General features: G+C 37.4%; 1 long non-coding RNA gene across 1 annotated transcript; it reads right to left on the bottom strand.

The window, feature by feature from the left end:
• Nucleotides 1–3918: 3918 nt before the first annotated feature.
• Nucleotides 3919–16179, bottom strand: LOC117672577 (uncharacterized). The gene is made up of 4 exons (XR_015733332.1): nucleotides 15145–16179; nucleotides 6661–6720; nucleotides 6237–6400; nucleotides 3919–4523 (listed from the first exon to the last, which is right to left on the bottom strand). It is a non-coding gene; the product is annotated as an uncharacterized LOC117672577 (long non-coding RNA).
• Between the last annotated feature and the right edge of the window lie 2753 nt (nucleotides 16180–18932).

The raw sequence follows: 18932 nt of genomic DNA on the forward strand, positions 1-18932 counted from the left end.
GTGATTACTAAATTCCTGTCAGGCAATATAACCTTTTCAAGTTCAGAAGATACCTTTAAAGTAGAGTTGAATTGTCCAAACTGGATGCCTTCTTTCTTCATTGAGATCACTTGTATTTTCTTTCATTTTGTTCTTATAATTTAAAAGTTTAAAAGTCACAAAGACCTTTGAGACTGTACAAGAAATACAGAATGCACTGTAAATCACAAGGATTAAATACTGTGTGTGTGAAATATTCTCCTCTTGAAATTCCAACTTTTAAGTAGCTACAGGTAGTCCTCGGCTTACAACAGTTCGTTTAGTGACTGTTCAAAGTTACCACAGCACTGAAAAATGTGACTTATGACTGTTTTTCAGTTACAATTTTTATTTATTTATTTATTTATTTTAATTTGATTTATATGCCGCCCTTCTCCAGAGATTCAGGGCGGCTTACAATGCGTTAAGCAATAGCCTTCATACTTTTGTATATTTATACAAAGTCAGCTTATTGCCCCCACAAACTGGGTCCTCATTTAACCTACCTTAGAAAGGATGGAAGGCTGAGTCAACCTTGAGCCTGGTAAGATTCGAACCTGCAGAAATTGCAGGCAGCTGTGTTAATAACAGGGTGCATTAAACCACTGTACTACCAAGGCTCCTTTTTGCAGCATCCCCATGATCATGGGATCAAAATTCAGATGCTTGGTAACTAGATTCTATTTATGACTGTTGCTAGGTGCTAAGGTCATGTGCTCACCATTTGCAACCTTCTCACAAGCGAAGTCAATGGAGAAACCAGATTAATTTAACAACCATGTTACTAAACCTATCAACTGTAGTGATTCACTTAACAATTGTGGCAAGAAATGGCGTAAAATGGGCAAAACTCATCTAACAACAGAAATGGGCTCAGTTGTGGCTGTAAACAGGGGTAGGTTCTACTTACCTCCACTACTGTTTCACAATGGGAGTTCACATGCACACATGCTTCTGTGCATGCGCAGATCATTCATGATGACATCGGGGGGTGGGCGGAGCCTCCCATCGCTGTTACTACTGGTTCGCAAGAACCGGACCAAACCAGGAGCAATCCCCCACTGGTTGTAAATCAAGGACTACCTATATTTACAGATGGGAAGCTTGAGGGAAAAAAGACAATGTATTATGAAAGTTTGGGTTTGAGGTAGGAACAAATATGTAATTCCTCATCTCACACATATTTTGAACTTAACACTGATTACAAGCAGCATCGTTTCAAGTGTTCCAACTTTGAGGAATACTATGATTGGACTATTGCTGTGTGGTTTGCTTTTGCGCTAGTTTTTTCCTTTTTTAAAAAAATGTAAACAAAACAGCAGGAATCATTTGATGTCTCTGCAACTATTAATTTAGACTAGATGAGGTGATGTGGAACTCAAGGATTGAGAGAAGAGTAGCATTAAAATCTATGATAAAACAGATGGAGTTAAAGATGGCTCAAAGCCACATGCCTGGTCATCTGGCTAATACATCCCTGCTGGTTGTTGTTGTTTGTTGGTTTGTTTGTTTTCAATCAATCAATCAGAATAGAGCTGGAAAGGACATTGGAGGTCTTCTAATCCAACCCTCTGCTCAAGAATGAGACTCTATGATAGGTGTCTGCCCAGTCTTTTCATAAAAACTTCCAGTGATGAAGCACACAACTTCTGAAGCCAAGATGTTCCACTGGTTAATTGTCTTCACACTGTTAGGACATTTCTCCTTAATTCCAGGTTGCATCCAGCCTTGATTAGTTTCCATCAATTATTTCTTGTCTTGTCTTCTGGTGCTTTGAAAAATAAGCTGACCCCCTCTTCTTTGTGGCAGCCCCTCAAATACTGGAATACTGCTATCACATCATCCCTAATCTATCTTTTCTCTAGACTGGCCATACCCAATTCTTGCAACCGTTCTTCATATGTTTTTGTCTCCAGGCCCTTAATCAACTTAGTTGCTCTTCTTTGCACTTTTTCCAACATCTCAACATCTTTTTGGTAATATGCTGACCAAAACTAGATGCAGTATTCCAGGTGTGGCCTTACTAAGTCTTTATAAAATGGTACTAATACTTCACGTGATTTTGTTTCTATGCCTCTGTTTATACAACCAAGGATTGCATTAGTTTTTTTAGCTGCTGCTGCATACTGCTGGCTCATGTTTAAGTGATCATCTACTTGGACTTTTTTATTGCTATGGTAGGTTAGTGATGTCTGTAGATTTTACATATATTTTATGATGTGTTTTCTGTTTGAAGTCAGATAATATAAAGAATAGGTGTACACATGCATTACTACATTTCCCAGTCATGAGGTTATATAAATACGAAGGTAAATAGATGCAAAAAATGTAATGTTGATTTGATTGGTTTGTTGATGATTTGTTTGTGTGAGTTTGTGTTTACTCTTATAAAGTACTAATACAACTCTATAAAGACTTAGTAAGACCACACCTAGAATACTGCATCCAGTTTTGGTCACCACACTATAAAAAAGATGTTGAGACTCTAGAAAGAGTGCAAAGAAGAGCAACCAAGATAAGTAGCAGACTGGAGGCTAAAGCATATGAAGAATAGTTGCAGGAACGGGGCATGGCTAGTCTAGTAAACTGAAGGACTAGGGGCGACATGATAGAAGTCTTCCAATATTGAGGGGCTGCCACGGAGAGGAGAGGGTCAAGTCAATGTATTTTCCAAAGCATTGAAGGAGAAATTCAACCTGGAAATATGAAAAAATTTTCTGACAGTGAGACCAATGGGACAGCTTGCCTTCAGAAGTTGTGGGAGCTTCATCACTGGAAGCTTTCAAGAAGAGACAGGACAGGACAGGAATGGTGTAGGATCTCCTGCTTGGGCAGAAATTTGGACTAGACAACCTATAAGGTCCCTTCCAACTCTATTAATCTGTTAAAGGTGCCTGTTGATCTTTGAGAAATAATTGAAAATATACTAGCTTTGATTGATTCCTGACTTTAGGCATGCACTTTACACTTAATGTTATTATAGTATATTAATCCCTCTCATGAAGGTTAGAAGCACAGTAGTTTGGGGTTTTTTTTACAGGCAGAAGTCATCTCTGTATGCAAGATTGTTTTTGATGGGGTCTTGCCAAGTAGATAGGAAAAAAAGGAGGGGGAACACATGTTGAATTGTTGTTTGAAACGGCTAGAAAGTGAGCACAGTACAGTGCCAACAGAAAAATTCAATAAGAGGTTTTTGGGTTTTTTTTAAAGGAAAACATTAAAACATTATGTCTACCTACATCTCTTGTTTATCTACAGGTTGGGAGAGGTGTTAAATGAAAGGAATTTTAAGGTACTTATCTTTTTGCCCTGTTAATATGTTGTCTCAGTGCCTCGGGGTTATTTAAAAATGGAAAAGGTTGTGCTGAAGTTAAGGAGAGTTCCAATAATTGATTCTAATAAAAACTAACAGATTTTTCAGCTAGTGAGAGATAAGCAATACTACTATTGCTTCCTAAGGGGGATTTATTTTATTATTTTCTAACTGTTTTAAAAATTACTCCTTTGATGGAGGGACCAACCATATGGATTGCAATTCCATCTATTTTTATGCTCCTTCAGTACCAAACCTGGTACTGAATTTGTTCCAAGATGGCATTCTTTTATTTGACCAGAATACTAAAATGTTTTCGCTTTGTTCCATTTAAATGAAGAATACTTCGGTTGTTCTAATCATTTCAAAATTTTTCCTATCAATACACCACATTATAGGAAAACAGCGTATGTTAAAAGAAACTAAAGTAGATACACATTCTGTTTTACTGAAAAGGTTATTCATTTTTTTGCACAGCACCAAGGCTAATGATGCTAAAGGATACTTTTCCAAATGTTTGTGCTGCATGTTATTTCATAGAATAACAGCTTCCTTCTAATCAATGAACTTTTTTTTTTTTTTTTTTACCATCTGCTGAATGAAGAAAATTTGAAAGTGGAATTTAGCTCTAAATTAATAAACCACTCTGAGAAACACAGCTCTCTAATTTCCAGGGATAGAAGAATATGCTTGACCTTTGGCATAAAAAGTGTAATACGATGAGAATATATATTTTTTTCTCTTCCATTCAGTCATGTCTGATTCTTGGAGACTGCCTGCACAAGTCCCTGAAGTTTTCTTGGCAAGGTTTTTCAATTTTTTACTTTGTAAATTGTAGAAACTGGGATCATTTGTAAATTGCTCAATTTATAGAGAAAGGAAAGGAACCTTTGAAGTTCTAAATCTGGAAATTATATTGTCCATTTTGTAGATATTTATTCTAATTAATTTTATGAGTTAAAGCTCACCTGGGGATTTAATGGCCTGCAGGCGACATCTGGCCCATTGGCTGTTCCAGTCCTGCCACTGTCAGAGAAGGGCAGGAAGTCATCAATAGCCGGGAGCAGGGCATCAGTGGTGGGGGGCAGGGTGGCATCAATGGGAGTAGGGAATGTATGTGGGCAGCAGCAGGGGGCCAGGGCAGTAGCCCTCCACAACAGTCCCAGTGTTATGATGACCTTGGTTCTGCAACCTAATAAGACAGACACAGACTTCAGAATTAGAACTGCGGAAAAAACAATTGCTACCACCCTGCCTTCCACTGAGGATCTGTATACTGCACAAATCAAAAAGAGGGCTGTGAAAATATTTACAGACCCCTCACATCCTGGACATAAACTGTTTCAATTCCTATCCTCAAAACGACGCTATAGAGCACTGCACACCAGAACAACTAGACACAAGAACAGTTTTTTCCCGAATGCCATCACTCTGCTAAACAATTCCCTCAACATTATCAAACTAGTTATTAAGTCTGCATTACTATTAATCTTTTCATCCATCTCCTTCCATTTATGACTGTATGACTTGTAACCTTACGATTTATATTGATTGTTTCCTAATATGATTTGATTGCTTATTTGTTCCCTATGACTATCATTAAGTATTGTACCTTATGATTCTTGATGAACGTATTTTTTATTTTATGTACACTGAGAGCATATGCACCAAGACAAATTCCTTGTGTGTCCAATCACACTTGGCCAATAAAAAATTATATTCTGTTCTGTTCTGTTCTGTTCTGTTCTGCTCTATTCTATTCTATTCTATTCTATTCTATTCTATTCTATTCTATTCTATTCTATTCTATTCTATCCTATCCTATCCTATCCTATCCTATCCTATCCTATCCTATCCTATCCTATCCTATCCTATTTCTATGACCTTGGTTCCCACAGGAATACTTTTTCTTTTTGTTACAAGCTACTTCCCCCCCTCCCCTTCTCTCTCAGGCTTTGTGGCAACTGTGAGGCAGGACAAGATGGCTTCAGCCAGGTTCCTTTCAGAGTTGACACCCAGTTTGTCATGTGGCCTCTTGGAAAAATTAATTGCCCACCCCTCCATTAAAGAATTGTCAGATTTACTTTTACAAAGAAATTCCATCTCCCCATCCTTTAGATAACCTTGAATTATTAATTTAGGGAAGATCATTGAATAAGTAATTTGACCACTATTTGATTAAAATGATTTTTTTGCTAAGATTAAATATTTAAAATGATAGCAGCTTTTATTGAGAATAAGGTCTGAAATGAGATCTGTGGGCAAGAAATTAATTATATACAGTCTAATAAATGGCCAAGGACTCAGTTTAAGGATTCAAAAGAACAAGGTGGCTGAGCAGTTCTGAATTTCAGATTATACTCATGTGCCAACATGGATTTCAGAATGGTTTGTATTTCTTATGGTTCCATCACCTCAATGGAAGTGGCAAGATTTCCAGAGGGTTCCATAGGTGTTCCATTACCATATTCTCAGCAACTCTAATATGGCTTTCTTCACTGCAAAGATACAGTGGGGAATAATCTTAGTCTTACTTTCAAGGAAATATTAGAGTTTCCTCAAAACAAAGCTTTCTGTGTGAACACTTAAGATACTGATGTACAAATGGTGTCTTCAAGAGGACTCTTTCTTTGCCCTCAGAATTAAACTCTTTGTTGTTTCTCTACAAACATTCCCTCATTGAAGTTATCCCTGCAAGGTATATGTATGTGTAGATCCTATTCCTGCTACTGGAGCACAATTACCAGAATTCTTAGTCAACATGGAAAAGATTTATAAGGGAAATGCAGTCATTGGTGATTATGTGGATTTATTTTTAACTTGTTGGAATAATGCTATCTTTCTTGCCTTAGAAATTACATGCTTGCAAGTAGTATTGAGATCTATTGTTTTTCTGCTTGGATACCTCCGTTTAGTGTGATTCATCAGGCTTTGTTGAGCAAGATATGTGCTGTAAAGGCTTGTTTGAACTACAAGTTTCCTCTCCTGATTCTTTTTGCTTTGATTGCTAAAACGGCAAGATGTCTCAAAAGGATAGGCCACCTAAGGACTTGTCTCAGTGGGTAGGGTCTGTTGGGGGCAAATAATCTTTGGTTGGAGACAGAGAAGTAAGGAGAAAATGAAAAAAAAATAGAGGACAGTCATTGGAAAAATAAACATGGTAAAACAAAAGACATTCCTGCAATGCAGTTATGAAGTATAAATCCTGGTGCAGAACTCAGATGCTGACACTGACTTTCAAGAAAGGGCTCCAGTAAAACCCGTAGAATGTCAGCCTTGGGGGACAAAAAACCAAGAATCACCTGAGGCTAATCAAACACTGGCATTACCTGAGGAACTGGATGTCAGATGGTAGTAATGTTAGGTCTCCCAGTTTCCATCCCCAGCAACTAGAACAAAGAGCAAAGACTTTGTATGAGGCTCCTTGCCAAGCAAGGGAATAAATCCCTCAATCAAAGACAGTTGGCTGCAGTCTGATTGAAGAGGGAATCATGATCCATGATTCTTCCTTGGAATCAACTGTCTGATATCCAGCATTTGTGGCTGACAATTCTGACATGGCTCTTGAAACGTGATTGAGAGCTTGAGTCTTCTTCTGCATGGTCCTGTTAAAAGCAGAACCATTCAGGGAAGCTTTCTCTTTTTTAGAGACTCTGTTTTGATTTGTATTCCTTGCCTGCTGTTATTTCATCAATCTTCAGTAAACTGCTAGTTTCCATAGCAACTACTTATGAGACCATAAATAGATGCCATATCGGGATGATACAGGGATAACTAAATTACAATGACTCATTTGTTTTTTAATGAGCAAATTTTCCAAGATAGACTAAATATGGTAGTATCTCAATGAAGGATATGGGTAAGAGATGACCAGACTGAGCCCAAGGGATGAGTCAAATACATCATCAGTCTTGAGTCCCTTCGCTCCCACAATTCTGTTGATTTTTATCTACTGCCAATTTGTTTTGACCATTAGTAGTTCAGATTCTTGTAGATAGCATAAGCTTGCAATAAACCTTTATATCCATTTGAACTGCCTAGACTTCCTGATTTTCCCATGCTTGGCAATATGTTTATTATCAGATAAAGTATCTCAGATTACATCTGGCCCTCATTTTCTTTAAGATCCACATTTTTAATTAAAGATCATTAAATTTCTGTCAGATCTCTCTTTTGCCTAAGATAAAACAGTATGATAGCATCACAATTCCAGTAATACATGGAAGGATTTATGTATCATTCTTGGAATCTAATGGCTAAGCAAAGTTGTTACATCTGTAATTGAATTCACACTTGTTCAAACTAAATGTGAAATATTGAACCAAACTTATTCCTTTTGAGGTTAATTTTCTGGAGAGTAATATTCAGAATGACACTCTCTGGAATCTTATTTGGGATTTTGAATTAAAAATGGCAGCCTTTTTAGTCATATTTTTTTTCAGGAATTTTTGAGAGAAAGTAATTGCAATTACTAGCCAGAGTTCTGAAGGGGAGAAACAATTGATGAATTGTCAATCACAAATGAAGAATGACAGTTAAGGAAAGGCTGATCCAGAGACAGAATCATAGCCAAGAAGAAACAAAGGCAATAAACTGTGGTTAATGTCTATGGAGATCCTCAGTCATTCAGGTCATGATTATCCCAAAGGTGCTTTTTCAAAAGGCAATTGGACTTTCTTTGTTTTGCTTCAAGACATTTCACTTCTCATCCAAGAAGCTTCTTCAGTATGTCAGAGCTGGAAAAGCTTCTTGGATGAGAAGTGAAACATCTTCAAGCAAAACAAAGAAAGTCCAGCTGCCTTTTGAAAAAACACCTTTGCAACAAACTATGATTAAGTTGCAATCAAGAAGAATGTGTGCTGGAAAATATTAAGTTTAAGACTAGGGTGATATTTTGGTTCTTTTCAAACTGACCTAAAGCCATGCCACTTCGTCTCTCAATTTGTTCCCTTTCCCATTTCTATTTTTAGTACTGGATTCTGGGTATGGCTTTAATTTTTGCTAGATTATCTGTTAGAAATAAATTACAAATCGAATGTACCCCCGTTAAGAAGAAGTGCTTGACACAGTGAACGGCAATAGCAAAGGCTAAAGATATAACAGAATTTAAGTAGTGTTGATGGATACTGGAGAGTTAATGTCTAGCATTGTTTCCTGGCTGAACCAAAGTGATCTGATCAATTAATTAATCAACAATAGTGCTTTCTGTTTCCAGTAATTTCGTGATTATACATTTCTACCAGTGGTGAAATCCACTTACCTTCTCTACCGATTCGGGAACAGGAGTGCGCGGGAGCACACGCACACTATGCATGCGCCTCTTCTGCAAATGCGCAGATGATAAAAAACCGGGACGTAATGACATCCCAAAGGGTGGGCGGAGCCTCCCGCTGCCAGTGCTACCGGTTCGATGAGCCAGATAGAATCGGGGGGATTTCACCGCTGATTTCTACCCTTTGATGAATGCAGAACTACCAATAAAAGGAGCTCCTTGTGAAAGTAGGCTCAGTTCTTGCTTTAAGCCTCCTTTGTGAGAAATGTCATGTTGTGTAATTTTAAATGCCACTATTTTTCTATGGTTCTACATTTTAATAAAAACTACACTGACACCTGCATGAGATCAAGAAATAAATTATATGGAAGAATAAAACTATTTTTACTAACGTGGACTACGGTTACAAGTAGGATTGTGCTTTTTCTCCTCTCCCTCTTGTACTAAAGTCAATGAACAGATGGGGATCTGAGATGTTCATGCATATATCTGTTCTGCATGGTTTGGGCTTAAGCCATGCTTTTCTCCTTGTTGTTTTGATAATGAAGCTCTCCCGTCTCCAAAGGTTAGAAGGGACATTTGAGGTTTTCTAGTCCAACTCTTTGCTCAGTGCAAGAATCCTCATAACATTCTGCAAAAATACCTATTGTATATGACATTGCTTATCATCTAATAAAAATGTTCTCAGGAAGATATGGGTCTCGATAGGCACATATGACTATAAAATATAAGATGTTATATGCTTTAAGTCTACTGTTCCATTGTTTTTTATACACTGATTGGAAAGTCTTGGCTAGGCAAAGCCAATACAGAATGAACTCATCGCTATTCAAAGAAAAGATCAGGCATTTCCACTGACTGGGACGTAGAAGCTTTGTGGAAAATTTACAATCTTGTTTGAGGCTCTGCAGATCTAAGAAGCAGATTAGGCTTTCCTGACAAATTGCTATCTCTGTTTTGAAATCCAATTGTTTTCATTAAAATTCTAGCTGGTGTCAAGACTCTTTAGAATTTTAAAAGAAAAAAAAATATTTTCCAAATATTGAACTTAGGTAGTTCAAAGCAAGGAAAGCGTTTTACGCAATGTATTTTGCAGACGGAAAATATCAATATTTGTTTTCATTTAGGCAGATCAATAGATAATGTTATCTGTTTGTATATATGGATATAAATATGCTATATTTCATCAACTTTCGCAATTAAAGCTTGGTCAAAACTAGTAACTAAGAGTGTGGACAGAAAGGGGAATAAAAGACAATAATAAAATCCCTCATGGCATCTGACTTCTGTCAGAAACAAATTATTTGTTGAATATTCCATCACAGACAATTGTGATACTTTTGACTTATGTTATTAAAGTTTATGACTCTTCTTGATTTTAAATCTAGGCTAGTATCATAGAGCCAATTGACTGTGGGTTCTATTTATCCCATTTAAATCTTTCTCTTGTTGTGACCCCCTTTTTTAGAAGATGGATAGTTTTTCTAAAACAGGAAGGGAATTATTTTCTTTCCATTAACTGTTTGCTTCCATTGCTGCTAACCTCTTTATTTTATTTATTTATTTGTTAAATTTATATATCACCCATCTTAGGGTCCAAGGCAACCTAATTATCAGTTCTCCATTTTATGGGCATTTGAAATTGACATTTTGCAACATTGTTCCACCGTTAATTATAAATGATATATTTTTAAAGATGAAAACAATCCCAGATAATTTGGATTGCTTTAGTTTATGTCATTGTAATAGAAAGCAACAGGGGATAACTTGCATTTCTAACAAAGTTTCAGTTCATTGGCATCCAGAATAATTGGATAAAATTTAAAAAAAAAACATTCTTAAGTGTGAGATTTCTGGGGAAGAAATGGCAAACTGAGGATGGCTCCACTAAAACCAGCCACCCACTGCATGAGAATGAAGAGCTATTGTATGCACAAAAATGGAAGGACACTTCGATTCCTACCATGGATGAATGGTTGCAGAAGTTGATGGAGTTGGATAAAATGGCAATATTGACTACTTTGATTAAAGAAAAGAACATAAGTACTTTTGTTTCCAGATGGACACTCTGACTTTGGGTTTTACAGGTTAGACTGACAGATCTTTATAGAAATGACATGTTCATACTATTATGGAAAAGCAAAAAGTTGTGATTTGAGGTTAATGCCTTATTTTACTGTGACAGAGAAAGTTGGAAGTCAAAGCTTCTTGTTCTTTCCCTATCTTTCCTCACTTCTCTTCCCACTTCACCCCCTCCCCCCATTGCTTTTCTATTTACTTTTGTATTTTACAATATTTTATAACTCAATAAAAATGTTAAACTCGGAGAATGAAGAGCAATTGAGTAGACAGGAGAGGACCTGAGATTATCCACAATTGTTTCAGAGAATTGCTCCCCATGAAGAAACCACGAGATGGTTGACTGGCAGTTTCAGACTTCTAGGAGTCAAGGGAATAACCATCTTACTCAACTCACAATCGTCACCTTCCAAAAGGCACCGGAATCACATATGGTGCTTTCTTTTTTAATCACTTTTGGAAATTGCTTCATAACTGTTTTTCAGCTATTAGGAATCTTTGGATGGACATGTTTTATAGCACTTGGTGAGTTTCCCTTCAATCCTTAGTGAAATAAGTTTTAAATACAAGTTTAAGGATCTTTTAAAAATCTGGAATAAACAGCAAAAGAATGATTACAACTTTGATTTTGGATGGGCTAAGGACCTAGATAAATTTGTTTTAAAAAATGGAATTAATTATAGGAAACATTCCTGTGGAAACATGCTTTTATTTTGAATTCTTTTTTTTTTTTAAATGCTAGGATAGGACTTTGAAGGTTGGACACTAGAGGGAACTAGAAGAAACTCAAGGTTAGATGGATGCTTAAATCCATTCAGCAATACAGAATGGAGCAGATTATTTTAACTTTGGACATATTGAAGGACATTTTTGAACAATGGACCCAGAAGCTAATTTTAAAAGTGCCCATCTGTATAGATAAACTGTGCTTAAAAGAGTTTATGGAAGAGAAACAAGTTTTATTGTCAAAAATGAGACTGATCTGAAAGTGGATTTAAAAATGACAAGCTAAAAGAATGATATGGACTCACAAAAGAAACTGGCTGATGTCTTAATAATTAAAAGGCATATACAAATAACAAACTAAGAGAGTGGCCTGAATAATTTACTAAATTGGATTTACAAAAGATGCTTGTTAAAGCTTTGAATTTGGCTGCAGGCTCTCCTACTTACAAAAAAAAAATATTCTGAATGTCCATTTGTCCAACATTACAGACTAAAAGTTTTTAAAGCCATAGAAATTCTAAAAAAAGAAAAAAGAAACTGTTCTCTTCAGAAAGCTTGGTGTTGCTGTGCATTTCACCAGTTTTAAAGTATTAAAATGATTTGGAAGTCTTTTGACATCCCATTTTCCAAATAACTTCATGTAACCCCTGTCCACTTTCCCCACGTTTTTCCCCATACAAAAGAACAGACAGAAGATGAAATTTGTTCCTGCTGGTATCCTTCGATTTTGGCATCAGCTGGAAACAAAGCATAAAATATTCTCCCAGCATGATTCTAGGCAGATTGCATTTTAACCTCTACATGTACAAGGGTTATCCTTAGTAAGATGTGGCTTGGAAAACCTTATGTCTCTGTGTTGTTATCAGTCATAGGCAACATGTGCTCCTCTCATTGCTGAATCCCCATCAGCCTCAAGATAGTATATTGACTTTATTGAATACACATAGTTATTACAGAGTTGATATCAAGCTGACATAGAATGGTGCTTTGAACAAGCAATATCAACTAATGGGTAATCCTGGGCAGTAATCTTGGCAACTGAATTCTCCTTATATTTCATTCATACTAGCCCAATTACACTATAAATTCTGCTGTGCTACTGTATTTCGCATTGATTAGGGTTCAATAATTTATTTCATCAAATAATTCAACACACACACACACGCACAAGAGAGAGATACATAGATATACAGAGAAAGAGAGAGAGATGAGAGGGGAGAAGAGAGGTAATCTAGCATTGCACTGTATTTGCTACCTTCAACGATACTGTGGAAAGTGTAAGTAGATATTTAACAACACTTGGCTTGACAGTTGACCAAGTATTATGTCAATAATATGACAGGAATATAGTGTTATCTATATGCCCTTGTATATGCCTGAGCCATGTCTTGAGTATTTTAACAATGACAAGGCTTCTCTTTTCAATTTAAATTAAATTGTCACGGTTGTCAACACAATGGAAAAGTGTCATAAGGCCTTCTTCAATGAGCAAAAGAAAGCAATATTTCATTCCCAATTAACAGTTGGATTTTTGTCAGGTGGATTTTATTCATTACAGGCTGGATCTGATTGATTCCGCCAATTGCTTTGCTTGATCATTTAAGAATGACATTCTTTCATCTGCTCAGCTAATAAAATATTTAGTTATTGTGCTTGCTTTTCAAAAAAAAAAAAAAAGGCAGGGCTGATTAGTACTTGAATCAGACACCACTAAAAATATTAGGACCTGAGATTTACTGGGAGACCTTGTAAAACAGGGGTGTCAAACCTGATTTCATTGAGGGCCGCATCAGGGTTGTGTTTGACCTCAGAGGGCCAGGGCGGGCGTGGCCAGGGTAGGCATGGCCAGTTCAACGTCATTCCTGTCGGGGGCACCTGTGGTGGCCCGAGTTCTCTGACTTGAAAATGGGCTCCTAAACTTTGTTTTTGGCTGCCACAGCCTCCTGCAACCCTCTGCCAGTGAAAACAGAGCTCTGGAGGACTGCATGTAAAACATCACTGAAAAAGGAAATGGCAAACCACTTTGGTACTCCTACCATGAAAATTGTATGTCCATTAGGAAATCAGTAGGAGGCATGCTGAATTTAAAGAAGACTTTATTGTTTGTTTGCCAATGCCATTCACTTTGATCAAAATGGCAGTTAATAGAAGCTAGTGTTTTTTTTCCATTCTGGCTTTGCTTTGAAAATAGAAAAGGTGTCAAAATATCAGGCTGTTTGTGCAATTCCTTTTTCAAAAGACTAGAAATCTTCCCATTCTGAAGCATTGTGGTTTCAGATTTATTTAACTATATACAAAAAGGGAAACTGAGGTTAAAGATGATTTAGCTGTCATTGCTTTTTAAATTTTTGCTTCTTATCTAGCACAAAATATAATAATCTTCTTATACTTTCTGGTTCTTGCCGCTCCCAGTCATTTTTGGATCATTGGTTTTTCAACAACCTAGTCTTATAACAATATTTGGTAAGCGTAAGATATATAAAAGAAATGTTCTATAATACTATTTTTTCAATTTTTATTTATTTTTGTGCCTTCAGGCTAGTGTTGATTCCCAGCAATTCCATGCAGTTTTCTTGCCAATATTTTCAGAAGTGGGCAATATTTCCTATATTATAGCTCAGGAAGAAATAGAACTCATATTTTCCCGTATTCTATCCTGGTGCCTTAACTACTCAACCAAACCAGGTCTCATTGTGTTGATTATTATATATCAGAAAGTGGTTCAATCAGAACATATAGACCAGTCAAAACTTTTTCAGACAGTGATGAGTTGTTAATGAAGCTACTTTGGTACTTTTTGTGAGAAACTAAGAGAATTGTAATTTTGAATTTGGGAATTTGATGCTTCGAATTATATGGGATTATGAAAGGAATGTAAACTATTCTTAATTTTAGAATTGTATGTATTTTTCATATATATCTGTATCAAAAAAAAAAAGTAGAAAGCCATTCCTTTGTTTTTACCTTTTCTTTTCGTTTGCACTTTTCTTGAGCATTTTACCTTTCTTTTTTTTCTTTTTTCTTTTTGCTTATTTACATTTTATTCATGTTTTCAAAATTTAGCAGAATATTTTCAAAAAAAAATTCAAATTCTCATATTCTAGGGAGGAAAAAACTTGTTATTCGTTTGGGAACCATAATGCCTGAATTGTAGTCACACAAAAGTCCAGGGCCCCTTAAATGAGAGCATGTATGCTTTCTAATAAATAAACCCACCACACATCAGGACTGGGTATCATTCCTTATTTAACCACCCTCCCCTCTTAACTGTCCCCTCCTCTCCCCTAGGCAAAAACTGATAACTCTTAAAATTGGAAATGCAAGGGGGAGAGGTTGGTACTTGGGTCTCTACCAGAGGTGGGATTCAGCCGGTTCTGACCAGTTCTACAGAACTAGTAGTAATGATTCTGCGCAGTTCAGAGACCCGGAAAATTGCACCACTGGCTGGCTCCACCAACCCTGCCCCTATATATCTTGCCTTTGCCATGTAGCCCAGCTAATCTCCGTGCCTTGCCTCTATGCCTTGCCCACTCTGCTCACCAAAAGTAAGCATGCCACCTGCTCGGCCTTTGCCTTGGATCAGGGCCTGGGGGTGCACCATTCCCCCCTCCAGCCTTGCCCCAGAGCCTCCGCCCACTTGCCCTTCACCTCGGCTGGGTCAGAGAATGCAGGAGGGGGCTGCATGGGCACAGGAGGGCTGAAGCAGTTTGGGAATGGACCAACCAGTTCTTCTTACCTGTAAGAAGTCCAATCCGGAAAGCACTACAGTGGAGATCTTGCAGCCGCTTCTTCCATCCCTTGCTGAGCCTTGGTCACTCATGGAGATGCTCCATGTACTCTCCAGTTCAGCAGCTGCTTCTCTCTGCTGCTGTCTTGCTGGGAGAGCGTCTTGTGCAAGTTAGTAGCTGTGACCGCCGCTTTCCTCTAAGTCCCATCCAGAAAGTGCTGCGGCTGAGAGAAACAGCATTCAACATGGCTGCTGCTTCTCTGTGCCACAGCGCTGTCCGGATGGGACTTAGAGGAAAGCAGCAGTTCACAGCTGCTAAATTGCACAAGGTGCTTTCCCAGAAGTACAGAGGGAAGCAGTCACTGCCCCAGAGAGCAGAGATGGAGGGGAGCAGGCCCCGAAAGGCTGCTCAGTCGAGCCTCACCGCATGGCAGAAGCTATGTGTGCACGCATATGTGGAAGCCATGCGCGCAGACTGACATTTTCGGTGAACCGGTGGTGAAATTATTTGAAACCCACCACTGATCTCTACAATCAAGAAACGAAAAAAGCTTGATTAAGAGCAAGCCAGGGAAAGTTTCATTACAGAAGTCTCTGGCACTTAAATGAAGTAAAGTTGATATCCATTTTTCATAGAGAATGGTCTATGGCATCCATAGTGAATGGCATCCAGCTTTCTCTTCTTCCTGCTAATTCAGTGTCTGTTTCTCATTATTGGGTAGCCACTCATGTCATTTACTGAGTTTTGGTTAATCTCAGATGTGGTGGGTGCCTTTTAAAAGGATACTGAACAGATTTATGAAGGATTGGATTCTCGGTGATTAATTTGATGGCTCAGAACAGAAGCGGCATACCTTAAATCCCAGCTACTAGGGAGCAACAATCAAAGAAACTTTCCAACCTCCTGTCTAAGTCTGTGAGCTTCCTGGATGCATCTGGGTTGTTAGCATGTGACACAGAACACTGAGCTAAACAGATCACTGGCTGAGCCTAGTAAGGCTCTTATGCTGTTAAATCCACCCTACTTCCTCTTATCCTAGTTGCCATTCTGTTAGAGAAAATTTATTTCCCTATAGCTGTGCCTATTAATAGCTTTTTGGAATGTATGGATACATAAGCCAATCAGAGGGCAGCTAATATGTTTGAATCTCCCGGGTCCTCCCCTAACTGTCACAGTTAGCAGTATAAAAGGAGATTCTTAACAGAAACCCCCGCTCTTCACCTTGCTCTTCAGTTTACTATTCAGTTTGATCTTCTGTCTAGTATTCTATTGTTTTCTAGGATCTTCCGTTAGATAACTGTGAGCAGTTTGGAAGTCCTTTAGAAGAGCAGTTCTTTGGTATACAATAATATTTCTTCTGAGGAAGAATAGTCATAGATAACATAGCTTAGAGAGAATAGATATATATAAAGATAGATAGCCGACAGGATAATTAATCATAGTAACTAAGTGCTGTTTATTAATTGAATATATTGTATATTGTTATGTTTTTATTATGTAAATAAAAACATCTACTGTTAACTGTTTCAGAGGCTCATTTGTTTAAGTAGAATTTCATAGAGATAAAGGTTCACATTTCATTGATTTAATAACCTCCACAACACATTCATCTTTCATTGAAACACAAGAAATAACCTAAAGTCACCAAGTATTTATTATTCTGAGCCCTTTTCCTGTAAATGACAAGCAGAGGAGAAATTCTGTGAATCATTAGCATGAAATTAAATCCATCTAGGCGATGAACTGTGACATGCAAAATCCAGTTATAGGCAGTTGTATAAAATGACCAATGTGATCTCTGATCCTTCTGTGCGCTGGACTTTTTCCTCTCTTTTTTTCTTGTTATTATCTTACTGAAGGGGACTGTCATTAATGAAGGAGAACTTTTGCTTATAATCAAGTCGTAAAAGTGATACCAGCTTTATAAAAATGGTACAGCTATGAGGTGGTTGTAGCTTATTAATTCTGCTTAACTGGACAAACAAGAACTGGAAATATCTATAGTAGTTTGTTACAATTGTACAATACTGGGTGTAAATAGTTTTCCTGGCTAATTGATCGATGCAAAACAATGCTTGCTCGCTAAAGCAATCTGGGCTGTAGGGACAATCTGATTGACTTACCTGATAAATAATTTAGAACCTTCAATTACTTCAGGCTTGTTAGATTTTGCTAGCCAAGATTAAAACTGGAAGTAGAAGCCTACAGACATGGAAGGATAAATTTATTGAAAAGAAAAAAAAAAGAACCATACTCACAACTGTTACTAATGAATTCCAGCAACTGCTAAAATTACAAACCAGCCCTAGTTATAGTAAAATATAGGTTCAAAATCTTACACCCATTTCTCCTGTTTATTGTTATGATATCAGACCAATCTGGTTATTTAGTGTTTGTTTCTTCTCACCTTGAACGATTTCTCAGGAATGTTCTGTGACAGAGAACATAGTTGAAGTGTTTTCAAGTTAACCTCCAACCTTCATTGAAATAGAAAGTTCAGCACATGCCAAAAGATCACTCTTTCCTGGAAACTCTGTGACTTGGTTGGGGGAAAAGTCTTCTTGAATAAGTGTTTTGGTACTTCCATACTATTGTCTATAGGGAGTCTCAATCATCCAGGTCATGGTTGTCCCAAAGGTGCTTTTTTTCAAGAGGCAACTGGACTTTCTGGTTTTTCTTTGAAGATGTTTTGCTTCTCATCCAAGAAGCTTCTTCAGCGCTGAGCTCTGAGCTGAAGAAGCTTCTTGAATGAGAAGCAAAACATCTTCAAAGAAAAACCAGAAAGTCCAGTTGTCTCTTGAAAAAGCACTTTTGGGACAACCATGCTATTAACTTCCTAATATTAGCCACAATGACACCAAAATGATGGCACATGCATCATGGCATCAAAATGCAAGCTGTGCCCTTTTGTATTTCTATTGCAACATTTCATTGCAAGTACTTAAATAAAAGACAGTTTTGATGCAACACGCATTTTATACCTTGGCTTCCCTGATCCCTGTTGATGAAGAAATGCTCCCGGGGTCTCCCAGACTGGACAGTCCAATGCAGATTCCAGTGCACATTGCATAATTGTTTCCCCCAAATATCTCCTCCATGACAGACCCCAACAAACTCCTTTCATAGTGCTGGGCTTTCCTAACCGCTTTCCAGCAACAGGAAAGGATGTTGTTTTCCTAGCCAGAGTAAATGAGTATATTTTAAAAACAAAATTGTTTTTAAATGGCATATATCCTCTGAGCTAATCAAATCTCAATATTTTGGCATTCTTTCATGAGATCACATTAGCCTTTCAAAGTAAGGTCACCAAAGTTTCATAACTTTGGTCACAGTCTTATGAAGATTATTTTTTTTAAAAAAAATGAAACAAGTACATGTTCTCAGGAAGAAAATAAAATCTTGTCTTCATTATCAAGATTCTAATTCAATTGAGCTGTTTGTGTTGTATCAGTCTGGCTGACCTCATCTGATCATGGATGCTGCTATGGTCTCGTTAATTAAAATACCAGTTGTGTACACTAAACAAGTACCTTAAAAATAACTCAGAAAAGAACAAAGACAAATCACTTCCATACTGTTACCAGTAAAACTACACACAGAGATAGGATTGGATCTCATATTTAAGCTAATGACATCCACGACCATTTGTCCTTTTCAATAGTAGTCAAGAAACTATAATGTAAGACTGCAGAAGTTTGGTTTTGGTCTAGTGTTAAAAACACCAGGCTACAAACCAGGAGATTGTGAGTTCTAGTCCCACTTTAGGCATGAAAGCTTGCTGGGTGACTTTGGAAAA

The sequence above is a fragment of the Pantherophis guttatus genome, chromosome 3 (assembly GCF_059756535.1).
Source record: "Pantherophis guttatus breed Tessera chromosome 3, ASM5975653v1, whole genome shotgun sequence".
Taxonomy (NCBI): Eukaryota; Metazoa; Chordata; class Lepidosauria; order Squamata; family Colubridae; genus Pantherophis; species Pantherophis guttatus.